The sequence below is a fragment of the Loxodonta africana genome, chromosome 25, assembly GCF_030014295.1.
Source record: "Loxodonta africana isolate mLoxAfr1 chromosome 25, mLoxAfr1.hap2, whole genome shotgun sequence".
Taxonomy (NCBI): Eukaryota; Metazoa; Chordata; class Mammalia; order Proboscidea; family Elephantidae; genus Loxodonta; species Loxodonta africana.
In genome coordinates this window covers 9,227,385-9,247,744 of record NC_087366.1, presented here as the reverse complement: position 1 = coordinate 9,247,744, position 20,360 = coordinate 9,227,385, and the positions used below count along the sequence as shown (strand labels likewise).

The window sequence follows — 20,360 nt, the reverse complement described above, 5'->3', positions numbered from 1 at the left end:
TCAATGGGATGAAATGCTGTTTAAAAAAATTTTTTTTGCTATGTATCCCAAGTGGTTGTAGACATTTTATTCTTCTTTCATATTCATATTTTGAACTTCTATTTCAATGTGAAACTCTATTTTCATCTGAGTTGAAAATTTACTCTGCTTTACCCTCCTCTCCCATCATTCGTATATGGGACAAAAGCTAGAAGTAGGATTCAGATGAAAAATATAAAAGATTATTTATAGGTGATGCCCAGAAGACTCCAAAAAATATTGGCAGTGGATTCCCCTTTTCAGGGACTGTGATGGCATGATACAATTGGGTGAAATGATCAGTAAAATTTGAATCATTTTGCAAACATGGCCTGATTTGTCCCCATAAATTGGCGAGGACTGGGAAAACTTAATTTATAACCACCATAGCTTCTCAGCAAGACCTAGATTCTCACTTTTAAGATTGTTAATCTTTCTCACAGGTTCACATCTTGACCATGCACAAATAAGATTCAAACTAAGTCCAAATCATACTTGGCTCCACAAGACTTGTATCACCTTTAGCAAGTTACTGCCCTAAACTTCTGTGATCTCATCTAACAGATCCTGAAAATAACAGAACCCTCCTTTTATGGTTATTTGGTTTAAACAAGGTAGTAGTTCTTCCATAATTGTATTCATCCCACCACGACGGTTGTGTTTTTTTGTTTTCCTGTATATCTGTTAACATTGCTCCTTATTTTTGCTGCTAGTATAATTCGGTTATATAGTTGGCACCTCTACCCAACCAGTTACAGAGTCAATTCTGACTCATTATAACACCATGTGTGTCAGAGTAGAACTGTGTTCCATAGGGTTTTTCAGTGGTTGATTTTTTAGAAATGGATTGGCTGGCCTTTCTTCCAAGGAGCCTCTGAGTATCCTTCAACCTCCAACTTTTTGATTAGCAGCTAAGTGTGTTAACTATTTGCACCATTCAGGGACTCCTTAGTACCTTCAGACCAATTACAATAATGAGCAGCAATAGTAATAAAAGGGGTACGCTTGTATTGTTCTTGACTTGAAAGATATTTTTGTTTCATCATGACTTAATTACCCATATTATATTATATTTAGAAATTATTTAACTATTTATATTTATTTAGATTTCAACCTAAAATGGATGTTGCATTAGTTGCATAGTCAAAGACTATGCATATATCTAAGTAAAATAAGCGTATTTTCAAATCTGGCCTCTTAATATGGTGAACTGTATTAATATATTTCTGAAGTTTGAAACAGTTTTACATGGTTTGAATGCAATTCACTTGTGTATGCTCTGCCTTTGTTTTAAAGACTGTTGTATTTTTTATTTGTTGAAAGGTGATCCAGCAGAACACAGAAATTATGAAACAATATCATTAATATCACATGAAAGTAAAATTTTGCTGAAGATAATTCAAAAACTGTTGCAGCAGTACATCAACAGGGAACTGCCAGAAATTCAAGCCAGATTCAGAAGAGGATGTAGAATGAGGGATATCATAACTGATGTCATAGGTCTTGGCCGAAAACAGAGAATACCAGAAAGATGTTTACCTGTGTTTTATTGACTATGCAAAGGCATTTGACTGTGTAGACTATAACAAATTATGGATAACATTGCCAAGAATAGGAATTTCAGAACACTTAATAGTGCTCATGCAGAGCCTGTACATAGACTAAGAAGCAGTTTTTTGAACACAACGAGGGGATACTGCATGGTTTAAAATCAGGGTAGGCATGTGTCAGGGTTGTACCCTTTCACCACATTTTGTCAATGTGTTTATAGTAATCTGAGAAGCTAGACTATATGAAGAAGAATAGGGCAACAGAATTGGAGGAAGGCTCATTAACAACCTATGTTACACAGATGACACCAGCTTGCTTGCTGAAAGAGAAGAGTGCACTTGAAGCATTTACTGATAAAGATCAAAGACCACAGCTTTCAGTATGGATTATACCTCAACGTAAAGAAAACAAAGATCCTCACCACTGGACCAGTATTTCTTTCTGTGTAAGCAGGGTCACTATGAGTAGAAACATACTTAAAGGCACCTAACAAGGACAACATATTTGATTTGGTAATACAGAAAGGGGGAAAGAAGGTGGAGAATGGCCAGAGATGAAATTTAAAAGATAAGCTAATACTAGATCATATAGTAACTTGATTTTAGGAATTTAAAATTTATTTAGAAGGAAATTAGCAAGAAATTTGGATTATATTTTAAGTGCATACTCTCGTGGATTGAATTGTGTCCCCTCAAAATTTGCTTATCAATTTGGCTAGGCTATGATTCCCAGTATTGTGTGATTGTCCACCATTTTGTCACCTGATATGATTTTCCTACGTGTTGTACATTCTACCTCTATGATGTTAATGAGGTGGGATAGATGGCAGTTATGTTAATGAGGGAGGACTCAATCTACAGGATTGGATTGTGTCTTGAGCCAATCTCTTTTAAGATATAAAAGAAAGAAGCAAGCAGAGAGACAGGGGGATCTCATACCAACAAGAATGCAGCACCGGCAGCATAGCATGACCTTTGGACCTAAGGTTCCTGTGTGGAGAAGATCTTAGTCCAGGGGAAGATTGGTAACAAGGACCTTCCTCCAGAGCTGAAAGAGAAAGCCTTTCCCTGGAGCTGATGCCCTGAATTTGGAGTTTTAGCCTACTGGACTGTGAGAGAATAAATTTCGGTTTGTTAAAGCCATCCACTGGTAGTATTTCTGTCATAGCATCACTAGATAACCAAGACATATACCATTTTACATCTTTTCTCTTCTCTTATCCATTAACCTCTTTCCTCTTTCTCAGCCTATGAATTTGCTTATTTGACTGAGAGATAAGAAGCAATCAGAACAGAATTTCCTAATGATCCCACTCTAAATCTAAAATCTTTCTACATCTTTAGTCTGCCTACCCTTCTCTAAAAATTAGTGAAAGTTTCTGCATCTGTTTAAGAAAACTAGACCACTCAAAAGACTCTTTTCACCTGTTTCTTCAAGGAATTTGCTATTGCAATTAACCTCTTTTGCCCTTGCATCAATTTTTTTTTCCTAGTGGATAATTTCAACGAAGCCACAAACACTGAATTATCTCCCACCTTAAAAAAATAACATCAACAATAGCAATAATAACAGCAACAAAACAAAGACAATCATTCCATGATCTCGTCAGCATCACCTCATTTCTCTTCTCTTCAGAACAAAACCAAAACCTACTATGTCAAGTCGATTCTGATTCATAGCAACCCTATACAACAGAGCAGAACTGTCCACAGAGTTTCCAAGGTTTTTATCTTTATGGAAGAAGACTGCTATATTTTTCTCCCTCAGAGTAGATGATGGATTCAAACAGTGGATCTTTCTTTTGATTAGGAGAAAAGTACTTTAACCACTGTGCCAACAGGGCTTCTCCTTCACAGCAAAGGCCTCCCAAAAATTGCTTATATTCACCATCTCCAATTTCTGATTCTTCAATCTCTTCTGAACCCATTCCATTCTAACCTTTCTCATTGTAATTCCAACTAAGTACTACTTAAATGATCATTTTACCAGTATTGTGAAATCTAGTGATTAATTCTTAATTCTGATTTCCTGAGATATCAGAAGCTTTCAAAACACTCGATATCTCTTATTTGAACAACTTTGTTCACTTGGCTTCCAGTAATCCATCTGCGAGTTTTTTCGCGTGCCTCATCGCCTGCTACTTTTATCTTGCTGTGTTCTCTCTTTACCCTCTTTTTTACCTCTAAGTGTTGAAGAACTCCAGGGCTCAGTCCTTGGATGTTTTCTCTTCTCTAATTATACTCACTCACTTGGTCTCAGGACCTTAAATACTACCCATTAGCACATGCCCTGACTTCCAGTTAAAGTTTCAGATTTAAATATAAAACTGCCACCTTAGCATGTTTAACTGAATATTTAATACGTATTATAAACCCATCGTGCCCAAAATTTAATTCTTGATTTCCCCAAACTAGCTCTTTATCTAGTCTACCCATCTCAATAAAGGACAACACTATTCATTTCATTGCTTAGGTCTAAAAACTAAGGGGCATCCTTGATTCCACTCATTATCTTACATCGCATATCAGCCTGTTAACCAGTCCTGTTGGAGTCACTTACACTTAAAATATACCTAGACTCAAGGCTATGACCCTAGTCAAAGCTACCATCTTTCTTTCCTATAACATTGCCAGTCTCTGAAGTGGACTCCTTGTATGCTGAGTGAAATAAATCAATCACAGAAGGTCAGGCATTGTATGACCTCATTTATATAAAGACAAAACCAAACCAAACCAAACGCAGTGCTGTCGAGTCAATTCCAACTCATAGCAATCCTATAGGACAGAGTAGAACTGCCCCATAGAGTTTCCAAGGAGCGCCTGGAGGATTCGAACTGCTGACCCTTTGGTTAGCAGCTGTAGCACTTAACCACTATGCTACCAGGGTTACCATATAAAGACAAGAGCAGGCAAATGTATAGAGACCAAAGTTTATTAGTGGTTATTAGGGGGCAGAAAGGAAGGGGAATAAGGGATTATTACTTATGGAGAACTGAGTTTTGGTTACAGTGATGGAAATATTGCATTGATTAAAGGTACAGTTGCACGGCTAATTAATCCAATTGCTGTCAAGTTGCACACCTTTACAAAGTTGAATTGACAAACTTGTTTGTACTCTTGCTGTGTTTATATACAGTGTATTCCTCACATACAGCTCAGTGTTTAAACTGTAAAGTAGTTCATTTTACTCCCTTGCTCCTCCCAACGGCTTCTGTTCACTCTTAGAATAAAATTTAATGTCCTCACTAAGCTTTACCATACTTTACATATTCTGATCCCTGGGTACCATTTGGATCTTTCCTTTTCTAATCGTAACCATTAAGTCATAAAATTTAAATTTAAATGAATTAAAATTTAAGCCATTTAAAAACTTTTTCAGTTGTATAAGCACCGTATTCCAAATGTTCAATGGCCACATATGGCTACTGGCTGACATATTGAACAGTGCAGGCTACAGAATATTTCTATTATTGCAGGAAGTTCCATGGGGCAGCCTTCACTAGAACGTATGCACCATACAAACGTAGCTCTGTTTCGTTTAGAAAAATATCTGATCTTGAAAAAGAAATATTTTTGAAAGAATTAATACATGCATTGAATAAGACAGAATACATAAGGGTCAGTTTGAGTGGTTATTTCAAGAGCTTAGGGGCAGAATGAGTAAAGGGGTGGAGAGAGCCTAGGAGGTTGCTTAAGAAACAATCTCTCCTCTTAGAAAAAAGGCGTAGGTGAAATTTAATCCTCGCTCATGCCAACATGCAGTTTTTACACAGAAAATGTAAATTTTTTAATTTAATATGGGTACAATGATTCCAGTTTTGTTTAATGAAAGTGAGAAAGATAATTAAAAAACCATATTCACCACACTAGGTAAGATTATGCTCATTAACTGTAATGCTTTTTCCAATGTGTTACACTGATTGAGAATAGGTTACACTTAAAGATAATTTTTAAATTACAAAAGCTTCAGTTTAGAATTTATTTAAATAAAGAGCAACATTTGGATATTTAAAGTCCGAGTTTTTAAATTGATCACTATATACGAATTTTAGGAATACATAAGCATCATATGTGTAAAGAAAAGAATGTCTATTGGGTGACCATAGTGACATGAAGTAATACAAAGAGCAAATAGCATAAGACTAAATGTCAAGAATAACTTGATTTCATCCCTAGATGTGCTGTGCAAATTACTAAGTTATCTAATCTCTCTGAATCTCAATTCCCTCATCTGTGCAAAGCAGAAATAATATTTGATCTACTAATATAGTATTTTTCTGGAGATGAAATAAGTCAAGATAATGTATGGGAGGTACTTCAAAAATACTTATTTTTACATAAAATTCAGTGAATTCCTCTATGAAAGTGAGATTTTGTCATACCTAACTAAAAGTATGAGCAAATACATAATTGGCAATGAGCTGTTGACTAAAATTATCTCAGTACTAAGTGTGCAATTTTTACAAGAGAAATATTTTGCATACTCAGTCACCTAAAAATTTGGAAACTTGACTCAAAGCATTTAAAGTTTTATTTGTTGGCACAATGTTCAGCAAGAAAACATGGGTCATTCCCCTCTAAAGATCTCATTTTTTACCTGTCAAATGGGACAGAGTTCAATACACAATTGTTTTCCCACTGGCGCAGTTTCTTGGCTGAGGTAAGTATGTCAGGCAGAGCTGGACAGTTAAAGAATTAAAATGTCCTAAATAGCACAGCAGAAAAGATTTGATGTGTAGCTCCTAGAGATAAAACAATATAAAAACCAACACGTATTATTATTTTAAAAAATATTTACTTGGCTCAAAGTCAGGATGATCATGAGAGTATGAAGAGAAGTGCCAAAGGAAAAAATTGGCAAATTCTCCCTTGAAGTTAAGGACATAGTAAGACATGGAAAGCTCAGGAAGCTGTGTAGGCTGCCTAAATGGTGGTGAGTTGGTTGGGGAGAAGGGAATTAGCAGGATAGATACACAAACATTTCTGTAATGGGCTCTATCAGAAAGACCTCAGAAGCCATTTGTCAACAAGAAGCCATTGGAAACCTGGGAGAATTTCCACTTTGTTTCTGTTTCTTTTATGAAATGCCAAGCAGCAAAGTGTTATTAAGATCACTGAGAAAATGGAGAGGCAAATAAGGATTCTTTTTCCTACAACCTACAAATCCTAACTGAACAAGATTTTTTTTTTTTAAATTTTACCAGCTAAGCAGATAGAGGCAATTCAAGTATTATGCTGAATTTTAGTCTCAGCATTGTTGGAGAAACTGTAATATAGAATCTGACAACTGTGCAGACTGACAACAAATTCCCCAACAATTAACCCCTTATTCAATAATATTACTGACCATGTTGTTGCTTGATTGATTAAGGGTAAGGAGGAGATGACATCTTTACCATTTACCTCATGTTTGGGGAGAAAGAAAAAGTGATACAATGAGCTAATGCAGGCCATTGATTTATGTTCCTTCCCATGGTGTTGCACATTTATTTGATTTTTTATTATAGTAATGGTAAGATAACATTTTATTTCTGCATTATTATCAAAGTTCTAAAAATGATAATGCTAAGGAATGTTTCTGGCATACAAATAACAAATGAAACCACAGCAGTTTGTTTAGAATGCAAGGTCACCTTTCCACATTCTTTGACAAGTTCTTGGCAATTTCAATAACTACTTTTGAAATTTTTCAAATATCCTGACCAATCAGTTCCTTTCCCTCTCATCTCCAAAAATTTCGTCCTACATCTAAACTCAGCCATATACTCCTACAATCATATCCTAGACCTTGTCATCACCAAAGTACTCTCTGCTTCAAATATCTCCTCTAAATACCATCTGTAACCATTGTACTTTCCTTCCTCTAACATCCTGACTCCAATGATAATTCATCCCACCATGTCCTCCTACTCAACCACTCTACCATTTTTCACTTTTGATTACCCCTCCTTATTTATTCTTTTACCTACCCGAGATAACATGGCCCATCTTTATTTTTATATTGCTTTTACTAATGAAGAAATTAAGCTCAGAGAAGCTAAACATCTTGTCTAAGTACTTACAGGATCTCAAATGAAATTTTCTTACTCCCAAATCTAGAACCTTTCTTTTTAACCTTTCCAATACAGTTCAAGAATGATAAGTAATACCTAGGTCAGTGATTTTCAAACCTGGCTGCACATTACAATTATCCTTGAGCTTTTATGGAACATTTATGCCAGAGCCCACTCTGGACTAATTTAAACAGAATTTCTGGTTGAGGGGAATAGATATTTACTTATTTGTTAAATTATTAAACTGCCCCCCCCCCTTTTTCTTTTGTACATCTGGTGTTGAGAACCACCTGACCAAATGCTGTTAGATGCTCATGTGAAAACAAGGATAATCAGGTGACCATATACTATCACTGCCCTTAAGTGGCATGGCACTATTTTTTTTTTTTTTACCCATCTCTTTAATTAAGCTGCTTTTATTATTTTCTTTTTAATTCATCTTCTGATTAAAGCTATGTATTTAACTTCCTCTACTCACCTGTATGTGTGAATGATAATGGCAAGAACACAAAACCAAGCATCAAGAAAACTGGCCTGTATGAATACTCCTACCTGTCAAGGATCTGCTAGGTTCCAGGGATAATCATTACCCCTATTAATCCTCGCAACTCCACAAGTGTGGATGATGAGAACCGTATCCCAGAGAATGAAATCAAAAAAAAGAGTCACCTCCTGGTCCAAGTTCTCGAACCAAGCCACAGAATCAGGTAATAAACCCAAGTGTGTCTTATTCTAACAATCTTGTTTCCTCCTTCCACATCCTAACTCTAATTTTCTTGGAAGTTCTTTAGTTTTTGTTGTCCACAATCTTCTTGGGAAACACGATAAATTCCAAAACACTCCTCTCAGACAAAACGCTCATGGACACAAAATGTTGCCTACAACCTCAAAGGATTTTTGAGCCACCTGGAACCTATATATTAAATAAAAGCTTAAGAATTCAAGGACTGTTCCGAGCTTTTGTGGACTCCTAAACCTTATAGGGAGTCCCTGGATGGTGCAAATGGTTAACACACTCAGCTGCTAACCAAAATGGTGGTGATCTGAGGCATCTCAGAAGAAAGGTCTGGCAATAAAGTCAGCCATTGAAAATCCTGTGGAGCACAGTTCTACTCTGGCAGTCATATGGTCATCATGAATAGGAATGGCCTTGATGGCTACTGCTGGGGAAACCTTATACAATATTAGCAGCTATCCTTAAGAAAAAGAATTCAAAATCACAGACACAAATTAGTAACAGGACATTGAAAGAGGCCAGGGTGAGAGGCCCCTGGGGCTTAATCTTCATTAGCTTCATAGTTATTCTGACTCTACCACAGAGCATTCCAACACTACCTGTCACCAAAAACAAACAAACAAAAAACTTAATGATTTGGTTAAACTAACTAAAGAATCTGAGTCATTTAACCTGTATGGAAATGTGATTCAGAGTTTCCTGCAGGTTAATTTAGGGGAAATTTCTAAGTCTCCATTTCAGTTGTATTTGACGATTTGGTATCATATTTCCTTCGGTATGGATGATCTTCTAATTTTCCAAAGAAAGTTCCAAAGAAAGGTAAATATTTAATGGATAAATCTGAACAGTATTAAGAGTAAAGTAACTGACCTTATTCCTGTGAGTTGAAATAGACTCGATGGCAATGAGTTGTTTTTTTGGTTATTCCTAAATATATTCCTAAACAAGAAGGTATACCGTTAGTAGTTTTCTTTCATGGAAAATGATTCAAGACTTACTTCACATTTTATGCTGCCTTCTCTGGCCCCCAGTAATCAGAACTCCAACACCAATTGTACTAAATCCTGGGCATAATATACCTGTTAAATATTGTGCACCTGTCCCTTCCAAACAAACCCTGATGGCATAGTGATTAAGTGCTATGGCTGCTAACCAAGGGTCAGCAGTTCAAATCCACCAGGGGCTCCTTGGAAACCCAATGGGGCAGTTCTACTCTGTCCTATATGGTGGCTATGGGTTGGAATTGACTCAAAGGCAATAGGTTTGGGTGGGTGTCTTCCAATTTATTACTTACACTACTCTTCCAGCTTAGGCCTTGCCTGGAATCAAGCAATACCCTCTAGTTGCTCTCTCTACCTCTGGTTTAATCTTTCAGAAATCCATTTTGCATCATCTAAATGATTTATTCAGAAGTTGGATTATTTATTCAGAAGTAAAACTTTGATTTTACCATTATCTGCTCAGCAACTCCTTATTGCATTATTAAAATATTTATACAATTTATTAAATGTTTGCCTTATGCTTGGCACTTAACATGCAGTATTTAAATTTATTCATTATGTCAAAATAATGAAGCAAATATTTTTACTATCCTTATTTTACAGATGAAGAAACTGAGCCATAGAAAGAAACAACTTGACAACAATCATGCTGGTGACAGTAAATAGAGGAGTCAGGAATTAACTCAGGTCTGTCTTATTTTCAAGACCTTAAGCTTAATCATTATGTTACATATCACAATCTGAATATTGCCTTCATTTTACCTTCCCAGATTTCTTTGTGACAGTATACCGTTGTAGAGCTTCCAATTGTATCACATTAAAATACTCCATGTTTTCTATCCTTATCCCATTCATCCTCATCTTCAGGCCTTGTCCATCTTTGTCCTAGAATCCCTATTGTTTCTTTTCCTCATATTCAAAGCCTGCATATACTTGAAAACCCACCATAAATTTCCACGTGCTCCATAAGACCTTTCCTGTTTCACTTTTGAGAACAATGCCTCAGCATTTTTATCTGTTCTATGTACATGATCCATATCACCTTTTTATCCTATATTTTAATTTGGTATTTAATTATACATTACATTTCAATGATCTACATCCTATGTGAGCTCCTTCAAGAGAGAATGATCGTCTGGTTTATCTCCATGTGCCACAAAGCACATAGTATCTCCTCTTGGGTAGAGGCTTAATAAATATGGTTGAATGAATGAACACAGCATAGACAAACATTTCCTTGATACTGCAAATCTTTCTACATCGACTTCTGCTGGCCTATATCCAAACCATCTTCAGTATCTTCCACAGGTTCTTACATTCAATTGCTATAATTTAACTATACAGATGATCATTCATTATTCATAGTTTCACATAATAACCAAATTTTCTGTCATTTAAAATTATTCCAGGGTTCACCCTACTGCCTGCTATCATCATCACTCACTTACCACTTGAACTGACGCACTACACAAGAGAGTCAGCTCCAATGCAATACAAAATAATGCTACTGCAGATTACAGAATGTCTTCAGTTTATAATTCAGCATTTCAAGAAACAAGCTACTAAAACTTGGGAATTTCAAGAACTGAGCCTAGGTTTTGATTGAATTTGAGGAAAATAATCAAATACAATAAAAAAATTATAAATTACAATGATTTTGTAACGATAAAAGTGACATCCTGTTTTTTTTTTTTCTAACGTTCTAATAAATCCTGGTTTTAACTTCTGCATTCTTGTATTTGAGCCTAAACACATGAGGCTCAATTTATATAATTATTGGGAAATGATAGGTAGCAATCTTCTTATAATACAATATCTTCCAGCCTATGGTGGGATGAATCAACCAGAAACAAATCATCCAGACATTGAGAGTTAGCACTATGTTTTGTTCACTGTCCATTTAGTGTGCTTTCCCAGGCTTCTGCTAGTTATCCTTAACTCATCTCAATGCAGATATTAGACCTTGTGGCCCAAACCAAAGTTTCTAGTCTGTTTTCAGTTTAAATTTATTTTATCTTCTAAATTGTTCCCAAAACACAGAACACACTAAGCACCTCCCTTAAATGTAAACTCTAGCTAGCTCTTGAAGTCCATCTGAACAGAGAATTCATTTGAGATCCTCAATGTAATTCAAAACCATACTGCATTCTAAATTCAGCTATTGAAATAGAACATTCTTTTGTTCATCATTTGTATATTTCATTTGAATATTATCATTTGTAATGTGTTTTTCAAAGTTATGGGTAGTCACAAAGTGGTATTATATGCCATATGAAGTGCTAAACATTCTTATAATGATGAATGATCTAATATCAAATGTAATAGAAATTGGTTAATATTAATGATTTCAGCCTCTGATTATAAAAATAGAATCACATTTTGCATATTATCAATTCAAAATGTCATATTGTATCATGTAATTGATTACTTGTTCTTCAAAACAGTAAATTGTGAGCTGAAATTAATATATTAAGAGGATTACAGCTAAATACTTAAGCTAAACTTTGAAATGCCTCATTTATACTGTTAAGTGTTACTCTTACATTTCAATTTGTCCCAGAGTTTGGCATCTTTTGATTAAAACAAATACTAAGTAAATATTTACAGCTTTCAAAAATAAGTCAAGAGTATTAATGGGGAGAGTGGCGATCCCCTAAATCTTATAGGGCTTGGCCATGGTAAGGAAAACTAGGATAAGGTCCAATTTCTCTTCCCCATAGTTATGTGATAGAAAAACTGGCACAACAAGTTTCTCTGCTGGTCAATAAATAAGTGTACCTATGTAAAGCAAAGAAGGAAATGCTCCATATGCAGGTTATCTGATTTAAGTTAAAGGTTGGAGTCTTGGTATTGTCTTATAACCACCTTGTGACTATGACTCAGGATCACATCATCATGAATCTACAATAGCCACCAGGTAGCCAAGTAACTAAAATCCCAATCCTGTAACCCTTTTAACCTGTAACTATGTACGTATCCTCTTCATGGTCCCTTCCTCACTTCTGTGGGGGACAGTGATGAACTGACCGGCTACCAGCCATGACCTTGTGATGATTTTCTTTGTCCTCTGACCGTGATTCAGTGGATTCCTTCAGCCTCTGTACTGGGTACATGTTGATGGTCACCCTCATTTGAATGATTGTCTTGGGTTAATAAAAATATCTTTTGATTAAATTTGAGTCTGGCTTCTTTTTGCCCTACGACAATATATTTTTTTCTTAGATCTTGTGACTAGTAAAATGTGTTACAATGACCAAATAATGAGTTTATTAAAAAACAGGCACAACGTTAACATCCCAAACATATACCACTGATGAGAGAAAGAATGATTATGCAAGGATGTAAGAATCTCATCATTGCATTGTGAGCATTTGACATCCTGGCTCTCTCCCGTTTGTACAGTGCCTACATACAAAGCTGATATTCCAAAGACAATAATAACAGCTAGCACTTAAATAATAATTCTGTCTTGCAGACTTCGAAAATATTTTTTCTATATTAATTCATTTAATCCTCACAACTCTTCATAGTTACTGTTAGTAGTATTCATTTTACAGATGAGGAAACAGAGGTACAGAAAGATTAAGTAACTTGCCTCAAATTACCCAGACCATTAGTGATGGAGCTGGGATTTAAAACCAGATAATCTACGTCCAAGGAGCCCCGGTAGCACAGTGGTTAAGAGTTCAGCTGCTAACAAAAAGGTTGGCAGTTCAAATCCACCAGCCACTCCTTGAAAACTCTATGGGGCAGCTCTACCATGCCCTGTGGGGTAGCTATAAGTCAGAATCAACTTGATGGCAATGGGCTTCTTTTTTTTTTTTTTTTAAGTCTATGTCCAAGGAGCCCTGGTGGCACAGTGGTTAAGCACTAGGCTGCTATCTGACAGTTCAAGCCACCCAGAAGCTCCACAAGAGAAAAGGTCTGGAAATCTGCTTCTATAAAGATTACATTCTAGAAAATTCTATGGGTCAGTTCTGCTCTGTCACATAGTTGTTATTAGTCCAAATGGATTCGAAGGCACCTAACAATAATCTATCTCCAGAGGCCATGCTTAGTTTCTCTGTATCACATAGGTAGAGCTACACCCAACTTGCCAGTGAGCCAGTGACTTCTTTCACAGACATAATTGCAACTTCCCACAGGTCCCCAAGGTCTCCAGGTCCTGGACAGCTGGATTTGCCAGCAATGGTTATAAACAGCAGACACAAGCACAGACTCACGAATGCCCATGTAATTTATTTGTACACGATTGTTCTTGCTCTGCCTCAAATAAAGGGAGAGTAAAGGGGAGGAATAGCTACAACGATGCACTAAAACATACTGTGGTGCAGGACTGAGTAATGTTTCCTTCTGTTATACATAAGATTACCTTAAATTGGAGCCAACACTATGGCAACTAATAGGAATAAGAAGAGGGGAGAGGGCAGTCAGCCTCTAGGGGAAAACAGTGTGTCCAACTCTGCTGTGAGGTACCTCTCTGCAGAATGCTAAGAGATTCGCTGCTTCTGTGGTCTTTTAGCATGTGTGTTTTCACCAGCACCAAGGGATAACTTTAGCGTTTGCCTTGCACCCTCACCAAAGTAGATATCATCACTAGAAAATAATTTAGTGAATGTTCTTAGCTTTTGGCAAAATGAGGAAAATATCTTGGATATCTTCTGAACAACTAATCCATATCTGGCATTCTTCCTTAGTGTTCTTCAAGTACTAACCATTTTCTCCTCAGCCACTAAGTGTTCCATTTCTTAGCTTTGGACTCTTCCCTTTTTGCTCTATACTCATTCCATAGCCAATGAAAGTCATAGCTCTGACTCTTTCCACATGTTAGTAACCCTTACACTGAAATCTCCAGTCTAAACCTCTCTTCTTAGCTCTGGATCTTTATATCTATTAGGTTACTTTATAAAATCATTCTTAGACAATCACTTTTTAACCTAGGAAACAGCAATTTTACATGTTTAAATGTAATCATGCTTGCTAAAGTAGAGGGTCAGTGAAAAAGAGGAAGACCCTCAATGAGATGGACTGACACAGTGGCTGTGGCAAAGGGATCCAGCATAGCAACAATTGTTAAGGATGGCTCAGGATCGGGCAATGTTTCGTTCAGTTGTGCATACGGTCGTTATGAGTCAGAACCGACTCGACGGCACCTAACAACAACAACGACAAATGTAATCATTGCTTATTTAATTATTCCATTTGGATATCACAAAATATCTACAACTCAATAGGCTCGAGGCCTAATTCATAATTATTCTTATCAAAACTTTTTGTTCCTCTGTCTGTGATACCTTTCTCAGTGAAAATCACCATCTCTCATCTAGTTACATAAACTATGAAGACAAAAACGTTGCCAAGAGTTGATTCCAACTGATAGTGACCCTATAGGACAGAATAGAACTGCCCCATAGGGCTTCCAAGGAGCAGCTGGTGGATTCAAACTGCCAGCCTTTTGGTTAGCAGTCATGCTCCTGACCCCTACACCACCAAGGCTCCTGAAATGTGAAGGAGTTTTATAAAACCTAGGTGCTTGGTATAAGAGAGATTTCTGCCAAAACTTTTGCTCTTTACTGCTTATTCTAAGCTGACTTTCAAAAGTCAGCCAGCCAGATCACTTCAGGATGCCTGTTAGTTCCCCTCCTCTCTCTTCCTCTCATAGCATGCTCCCAAGCACTCAGGCTAGCCCTAGAAATATGCATAGATAAAGCTGTTTTACTGTTAGCAAAACAGTGTTTAAGGGAGCTTGCAATTGTCTAAAACCAAACTAAATCTGTTGCTGTGGGGTTCTACTCACAGAGGCCCCTGTAGGACAGAGTAGAAAGTGCCCCTTTGGGTTTCCAAGGAGCAGCTGGTGGATTCCAACTGTTGACCTTTTGGTTAGCAGCCAGGCTGTTAACCACTGTGTCACTTTTGTAAAGACCAACCAATTAGAATTTTTTCCTTGTAAATTCCTAGATTTTCTGTGCTTAAACTCTGAAAAATTTCTTTCGCCGAAGTACTTTTGTGAATCCTTACGAAGTACTATCTGATCTGTATCTCTTTTTTTCTTTCAATATGCTCTTTGCTTTAGTTTTAACAGAAGCTCCAGTTTGCTCTTTGACAAAACTAGAGATTCTCCTGTGACTTCTACTTCAATGAGGCAAGTCCAGCTGATCAAAAATTTCCATCTACTTTATTTTCTATAAATTTTACAACTGCTTCCACTTCTTGAAATCTGTTATCAATGTCCTACTTCTGCCCGTAATGTTCTAGGCCAGGCAACCTCCATTTCTTTCCAGATTTCAGAGCATTAGCCCACTAGCCTACAAACTAGCTTTACCTCAATTCGTTCTCCCCATGGAATCCAGATGGATATTTTCAATATTCCAATTTGATCCATTACTCATCCAACTCTCTCAAAATGGTGCTCTGTACAGCCCATTTTGCCAGTTGCTTGTCCTTATTCTCTATACATGAGTCACTCTGTCTTATTTCAGCTTATACAGAGTGTCAGCCTCTCACCGTCCACAGGATCTTTTTTTTTTTGTAGCGTTTTTTCTCATATCGATTGTTATCAATATTCTTTTTTTAATTTATTGTGCTTTAAGTGAAAGTTTACAAATCAAGTCAGTCTCTCATACAAAAACTTATATACACCTTGCTATGTACTCCTAGGTGGTCTCCCCCTAATATGATGGCACACTCCTCCACTCTGTATTTCCCATGTCCATTCAACTAGCTCCTGTCCCCATCTGCCTTCTCATCTTGCTTCCAGACAGGAGCTGCCCACAAAGGCTCATGTGTCTACTTGAGCTAAGAAGCTCACTCCTTACCAGTGTCATATTCCGTCTTATAGTCCAGTCCAATCCCTGTCTGAAGAGTTTGCTTCAAGAATGGTTCTAGTCTTGGGCTAACAGAAAGTCCGGGGACCATGACCTCTGGGATTCCTCTAGTCTCAGTCAACCATTAAGTCTGGTCTTTTTATGAGGATTTGAGGTCTGCATCCCAGTGTTCTCCTGCTCCATCAGGGATCCTCTGTTGTGTTCCCTGTCAAGGCAGTCATTGGTTGTAACTGGGTACCATCCAGTTCTTCCAGTCTCAGACTAAAGTAATCTCTGGTTCATGTGGCCCTTTCTGTATCTTGGGCTCATATTTAACTTGTGTCTTTGCTCCAGGTGGGTTGAACCCAATTGATGCATCTTAGATGGCTGTTTGCTAGCATTTAAGACCCCAGACGCCACTAATCAAAGTGGGATGCAGAACATTTTCTTAATACATTTTGTTATGCTGATTGATTTAGATGTCCCCTGAAACCATGGTTCCCTACCCCTGCTCCTGCTACCCTGGCCTTTGAAGCATTTGTTTGTCTTCAGGAGACATCTTTACTTTTGGTTTAGTCAAGTTGTGCTGACATCTCCTGTATCATCTACAGGATCTTTGCAGATGCTACTCCCTCTGTTTAGAACATGATCAGCTCCTGGACTTCTCTGTTCTTTTTGCTCAGTTAACACATGTTCATCTGTCAATTTATCTGATCATCCACATTATATCAAAAAAAAAAAAAAAAAACTGGTTGTGTGGATTCTGGCTCCTAGCAACCCAATAAGACAGAGTAGAACTGCCCCATAGGGTTTTCAAGGAGCAGCTGGTGGATTCTACCTGCTAACCTTTTGGTTAGCAGCATAGTACTTAACCACTGTGCCACCAAGACTCCAATCATCCACATAACCTGCTGCTGTTGAGTCGATTCTGACTCATAGCGACCCCATAGGACAGAGTAGAACTGCCCCATAGAGTTTCCAAGGATCGCCTGGCAGATTTGGACTGCTGACCTTTTGGTTAACAGCCGTAGCACTTAACCAGTATGCAACCAGGGTTTCCACAAAAATCATCCACATATTCCCTCCAAATTTACCTCAAACTACTTTGCTTCATGCCATTATGGGATTGTATTACTGTACCTCACAACATGTATATAAGACTTTAATGCCTGGTAGTGAAGTGATTAAGAGCACAGCTGCTAACCAAAAGGTCAGCAGTGGAATCCACTAGCTATTCCTTGGAAACCCTCTGAAACCCTTCTACTCTGTCCTATAAGGTCGCTATGAGTTGCAATCAACTTGACAGCAAGAGATTTGATTTTTTTTTTTTTTTGGTTTAATGCTAAAGACAACAGTTTAGTTAATATCCATTCCCACTAGATTCCAAGTGCCATACAAATAGGAACTGTGTTGTTTTTGGTTACCACAGTGTCACACATGCTCAAGGATAAGGTACAGTGCCTGGCACAGAGCAGATGCTCAATATTGAAGAAGAAAACAGTCCAAGTAGACAAGATAAGAACAAGGTGGTTGGCTCTTTTTATGCTTTAAAATTCCATCCGCAACTCACTGGTAGACTTTCAATGTGCTCTATACAGGCCAATTCATCAAATACACGATTCCTTTCTTTTCTAAAATGTCCACTATGTTGAGATCTGAACAACATAGGTGTTTAAATCTTTAGTAATGATGACTTAATTTTCATTACTTGCAAATTTAGATAAAAGGTTTTGTTATTATTTATTTTCCCCTAATACAACCTCTCTCTTAACTTTATCTGCAGGACTCCAAATACGTGTCTTCTATTATGATAACAATTTTCTTTTTGTAATAAAAGTCATTAAATTGTTTTTTTAATCACTGATCTCTTAAGTTAAATTAACAAAATAATAAAGCATATGACATCATATTCCTACATGTGGTATTTTAAATAATATATTTAAATTCCTTTTTAGTTCATATAAATACAACATACTGTGGAAAAGAATAAATCATGTAATACATTTTATAACTATCATAGTTACATAAAATATCATAAGGCTAAGTTTTCTAGTTTTCCAAAGTAGAAATAAAAGACCTATTTGCATATAGTACTAAAATCCCCAAAGTAGAGGAAGGAACTTTCTGAGTGGCACGTTAAGACTTTCTGAGTGGAAGGGAGAAAATGCAACCATTCCTTTACTTGCTTTCTTCTCTTGCTAAAGCAGAGTTGTTCCCTATGGTGTAGTTTCTAGTGCTTCTTTGTTTGTGGTCCAATTTTACGTGACTTAAGCAGTATGGCTGGTGCAGCTTCCCTAGAGAGATAATTTCCTGTAGTTTAATAGTTTTCTTTATTAGGATGCTTTTCCCTGTTGATCAGCCATTGTAGATATTCTTTACTCAATTTCCTTCAATTACATATGGTCATTATCTAGGAGGAAAATGTGCAAAGTTCTAATTCATTATGTATATTATAAGAAGTAGTAAATTATTATTATTAGGAATTAGTCTTCAATGAATGCTATGGGCTTGACATAACACTGATGCTCATGCTAATACTGTGTTTTTCTTTATTATACAGGAGTGGGAGAGAATTTAAGTTTCAAACTCAAAAAATAATTGAATATTCTTACAAATAGATTAGGGTTATGGAAATGAAGTTGAATAACTCAAAGAAGGAATGAAATGTTTGCAAATACTAATATGTAAATAACATATGCTAAGAAAAAAAAAACTTTTTTTTTTTTTTAAGGAATACTCAATTAGGGAGGGAGACCTAATTCTTCCTCATTACTATTTTATTACCATAATAGTTCATTCGTTTTTCCTGACCATCTATCAAGTCAGTATTCTCCTGAAATTTATATGTTAACTGACTCCTTTCAGCAGAACGGAATTAGAACTATGGATTTATGACACAATGCTGAACCAAAATCAATGGCATGACCACAAACTAACAAGTTTCCATTCGTTGCACTGCATTTAAGTATCAATCCAATAGAACTTTGCATGAACCACAAATAAACATCTCCTTGTTCAGTAGAACATAAAGCTGATTATAAAAAATGATTTTGGCCAGTGAAAGAGTTGAGCACTGGATTAAGAAACAAATGTTAGATAGCAATAATGTAATTGATTTATAATCAATGCAAGTACTTTCAATAATGGAACAGCTTACCTTTAAAAGCGCTGTAGAGGCACTGAAATGTGATAAAAGTTTATTAAGAACACAAACCAAGTTGAAATAGAATCTCAGAGAAAACATATGATTTTTTTTTTAATAGCTGTACACCTTGCAACATAGTATCACAGTACATATTATTTAACTGTAACTTTTGTAAATATCCGTTGTTGTTCGTGACAAATTGTGGATTCCTATTCATAGCGACCCTATAGGGCAAAGTAGAACTGCCTTAAAGGGTTTCCTAGGCTGAAATCTTTACAGGAGCAGATTGCCAGGTCTTTCCTCCTGAAGAGTGACTGGTGAGTTGGAACCTCAGGACCTTCCTAGCAGCTGAACACTTGCACCACTAGGGCTTCTTTTGTAAATATCTAGATATACAAAAGTCTTATATTCTCTTAACATAGAGATTGTATTTTATTTGTCCTATATTTCAGTGTTTTGATATACAATTTATAAAGTTGTTGTTGTTAGGTGCCGTCGAGTCAGCTCCAACTCATAGCGACCCTATGCACAACAGAACGAAACACTGCCTGGTCCTGTGCCATCCTTACAATCGTTGTTATGCTTGAGCCCATGGTTGCAGCCACTGTGTCAATCCACCTTCTTTGAGGGTCTTCCTCTTTGCCGCTAACCCTGTACTTTGCCAAGCATGATGTCCTTTTCCAGAGACTGGCCCCTCCTGACAACATGTCCGAAGTTTTTAAGATGCAGTCTCGCCATCCTTGCTTCTAAGGAGCATTCTGGTTGTACTTCTTCCAAGACAGATTTATTTATTCTTCTCGCAGTCAATGGTATATTCAATATTCTTCTCCAACACCACAATGAATAAGGAAGACCAAAGAAGAATTTATAAAGTATATCAGCTATTTTTATTAAGGCACATAATAGCAATAATTATGATTGATTTTGGTTATATTCACGGTTGGAAAATAGGTTCTGACAATTTTTAATCATCTTTGCAAACTTCTGCCACATAGTAAGGAATTATCCTTTGAACTGCTTTGTCACAGGGCTGTGCTCCAAATTATAATTACTT

At 36.7% G+C, this 20,360-nt stretch overlaps 1 long non-coding RNA gene across 19 annotated transcripts in view; it reads right to left on the bottom strand.

Annotated features, from left to right (window-relative positions):
* LOC111750919 (uncharacterized) overlaps positions 1–20,360 on the bottom strand; it is a 204,536-nt gene that overhangs the window by 91,465 nt on the left and 92,711 nt on the right. For 14 of the 19 annotated variants that reach the window (XR_010319351.1, XR_010319365.1, XR_010319366.1 and 11 more), the window contains one exon: positions 9,228–9,296. The exons of 2 other annotated variants lie outside the window; for them this stretch is intronic. This is a non-coding gene — a long non-coding RNA (uncharacterized LOC111750919). Of the gene's footprint in view, positions 1–6,165; positions 6,311–9,227; positions 9,297–20,360 lie in introns of all 19 variants that reach the window. 3 more of the 19 variants (XR_010319363.1, XR_010319358.1, XR_010319364.1) reach the window with 1 other exon arrangement.